Here is a 2389-nt window from a genome sequence, read left to right as displayed (position 1 = left end):
TTAAGTATTTTGGGTTGTTTTTATTGTAGTTTATTTCTAATAATATGCCATTGTGGTCTGAGAAGATGCTTGGTATGATTTCAATCTTCTTGAATTTGGGGAGGCTTTGTTTGTGACCCAATATGTGGTCTATTTTTGAAAATGTCCCATGAGCACTTGAGAAGAATGTATATTCCATGGCTTTTGGGTGAAATGTTGTGAAGATGTCAATTAATTCCATCTGATCTAGTGAGTCATTTAGGATTGTTGTTTCTTTGCTGGTTTTTTGTCTAGAGGATTTATCCAGTGATATCAGTGGTGTATTAAAGTCTCCTACTATGACTGTATTGTTGTCAATCTCTCCCATGATATCTTCCAGGAGTGTTTCTATGTATTTGGGTGCTCCTGCATTGGGTGCATATATGTTTATCAGGGTTATATCCTCTTGTTGAATCGGTCCTTTTAGTATTATAAAGTGGCCTTCCATATCTCTTGTTATAGCCTTCATGTTGAGGTCTATTTCATCAGATATAAGTATTGCTACCCCAACTTTTTGTTTTTCATTTCTATTTGCCTGAAAGATATTTTTCCATTTCTTCACTTTCAGTCTGTGTGAGTCCCTTGTTCTGAGGTGGGTCTCTTGTAGACAGCATATATATGGGTCATTATTTTTTTTTCCATTCAGCCACTCAATCTCTTTTGATTTAAGCATTTAGTCCGTTTACATTTAAAGTTATCATTGAAAGGTACTTGTTTGCAGCCATTTTTATTTTTTGTACCTGCTTTCCTTCTTACCTTTTTTCTTTTTACACTAGTCCCTTTAACATTTCTTACATTGCTAGGTTGTTGGTGATAAACTTCCTTAGCCTTTTTTTGTCTGTGAAGCTCTATATTTCCCCTTCAATTTTGAATGATAGCCTCGCTGGATAGAGTATTCTTGGATTCAGTCCCTTGCTTTTAATCACTTTGTAAATTTACTTCCATTCTTTTCTGGCCTAATGTGTTTCTGTTGAGAAATAATTTGATAATCTAATGGGAGATCCCTTGTACATAACTTTCTGTCTCTCTCTTGCAGCCTTTAAGATTCTCTCTTTGTCCTGAACATTTGCTGTCATAATTATGACAGTTCTAGGTGTGTGTCTTATTCAGTTTGGGTGTGTTTTGCTTCCCTGTCTTCTAATTCGCTAATTCGGTCCTCTGCTTCTCCTAGTCTACTGTTGAAACTTTCCATGGTGTTTTTTATTGCAGCTATATCACTCTTCATTTCTCCTTGATTCTTACATAAGTTGTTGATTTTTTCATCCATCCTGTTTATGAACTGTATGCCCCTTATTCTACATTCTTTTCCTGACATATTTCATGCCTCTGTTTCACTGAGCTGTTTTTCTGGTGATTTCCCCTTTTCTTTCCTTTGGGGGTTTCTTTGTCTACGCATTTTTTATCTCACCGACTGATCTAGATGTAGAGTTGTGCAGGGCCTGCTCCATGGGTGACAGTGGCTCCTTAGGCTGCGTTTACTCCTTGAGGAGTTGTGGTAGTGGCTGCTCCTCAGTTGGCAGTGGCTCCTCTGGTTGGTGCTGTTCATAGCATTGGTGGTTCTTCTGGCTGGTGAGGGGAGGCTGCTCGCACAGCTGCTGTACCTAAGATGAGGTCAGGCTTCTCATGTGGCTGCTCCTCCTTGGATGGGGGCTGGCTGTGCACTGCTGCTGTTCCTTGGATAGGGAAGCCTGCTCGTGAGGCTGCTGCTCCTTGGAGAGGGGCAGTTTGTTTGCAGGGGTGCTGCTCCTCATATGGGTGCCAGCTGCCTTCACAGTTGCTGCTCCTTGGATGGGGGAGGTCTGTTTGTGCAGCTTCTGCTCCTCAGATGGAAGCGGGCTGCTTGAAAAGGTGCTGTTTTTTGGACGGAGGCAGGCTACTCACATAGCTGCTGCTCCTCGGATGGGCCAGGTTGCTCATGCAGCTGTTGCTCCTCGGACAGGTGTAGCATGTGGGCTGCACACAGCTGTTACTTCTCAGATGGGGGTGGGCTGCACGGGGCTGCTGCTTCTCAGTCGTGGGCAGGTTGGTCATGAGGCTGCTGCTCCTCAGACTGCTCTCATGGTTGCTGCTCCTTGGTTGGGGGAGCAGTACACTCACACAGCTGCTGCTCCTTAGACAGGGGCAGGCCACATGAGACTGATGGTCTTAGTCCTGGGGTAGGCTCCTTGCACAGCTGCTGCTCCTTGGACAGGAGTGGGCTGTGCACATGTCTGCTGCTTGTATGGTTGGAGTGCTCTGGGCTAAAGCGTTGGGCCAGTCAGAGGGGAGTACACTTCAAAAGTCACAGGAGTGTGTGCTCATGGTGGCTGGAGACTCAATGACTGTGGGAACACAGTCGAGGTAGAAGGTCCCTGGCAGGGGGTGGCTGTAG

The 2389-nt window shown here is 44.5% G+C and overlaps 1 pseudogene; it reads right to left on the bottom strand.

Moving 5' to 3' along the window:
- LOC102767754 overlaps positions 1-2049 on the bottom strand; it is an 8335-nt pseudogene extending 6286 nt beyond the window's left edge.
- Between the last annotated feature and the right edge of the window lie 340 nt (positions 2050-2389).

Source organism: Myotis davidii, unplaced genomic scaffold (assembly GCF_000327345.1).
Source record: "Myotis davidii unplaced genomic scaffold, ASM32734v1 scaffold416, whole genome shotgun sequence".
NCBI classification, from domain to species: Eukaryota; Metazoa; Chordata; class Mammalia; order Chiroptera; family Vespertilionidae; genus Myotis; species Myotis davidii.
Note: the sequence above shows the minus strand (reverse complement) of the source record. Positions and strands in the feature narration are given on the sequence as shown.